This window comes from Propithecus coquereli, unplaced genomic scaffold (genome assembly GCF_000956105.1).
Source record: "Propithecus coquereli isolate 6110/MARCELLA unplaced genomic scaffold, Pcoq_1.0 Scaffold52, whole genome shotgun sequence".
Lineage (NCBI taxonomy): Eukaryota > Metazoa > Chordata > Mammalia > Primates > Indriidae > Propithecus > Propithecus coquereli.
In genome coordinates, this window is record NW_012151063.1 from 33,040 (window position 1) to 34,052 (window position 1,013).

Consider the following 1,013-nt stretch of genomic DNA (forward strand, 5'->3'; position numbering starts at 1 on the left):
GGGCAACAGAGTGAGACTCTGTCTCAAAAAAAAAAAAAAAAAGTCATTTGTCCCCTGCTGGTGGGAGAGAGGGAAGGAAACACCCCCACAAAGGGAAAGATCTGCCCTGCTTTTAGACCAAGAACAGGGCTCGGAGCCGCCCGACCAAAGTCCCATCGAGGCGGAGTCCTCCCCCTCTTGGACCTGCCGCTGGGCTGAATGGGGTCGAGGGAGGCTCCCAGCGCAGGTGACGTCTTTGCCTCCACCCCGTCTTCTCCAGGTCAGGGGGGACACCGCCTCCTTCTGCATGTTTCCCAACGCGGCGCTGCACAGAAGGGCCACTCTGAGGGTGCAAACGACCTCCGATGGGGACATGTTTCAGGAAGTCCTGACCTTTTGTAACTCAGGTGATGACGTCTCACCTGCAGCCATGGGCATGGGGGCCACCGTGGGGATGCCGCCGCTGCCGGCTCGGTTGGTGATGGCTTCTGGCGGATGTCTCCCCAGGCAAGGAAGGCACCGGGGCCATGAACTGCTTCTGCCTCATCTACGACGTCCGCTTCATGAATGGATGTCTGGCTGGTCCTCAAATTCAAGCTGACCAAGGCGTGGCCGGGCGCGGTGGCTTACGCCTTTTATCCCAGCGCTCTTGGAGGCCGAGGCAGGAGGATCGCTTGAGGTCAGCAGTTCGAGACCAGCCTGAGCAAGAGCGAGACCCTATTCTACTATAAATAGAAAGAAGTTAGCCAAACAACTGAAAATAGAAAAACTTAGCCGGGCGTGGTGGCGCATGCCTGTAGTCCCAGCTACTCGGGAGGCTGAGGCAGGAGGATCGCTTGAGCCCAGGAGTTTGACACCAGCCTGAGCAAGGGTGAGACCCCGTCTCTACTATGAGCTGGACCTGCAGAGAAAGGTGAGTGTCCCATGTCACACCCACATGGGGACCCACCTGCCGGGTTCCCTCCCCGCACGAGACGTGGCATCTCATCCCCACCGACGAGACTGCGACCATTTTCCCCGGAGAATTATTCTCT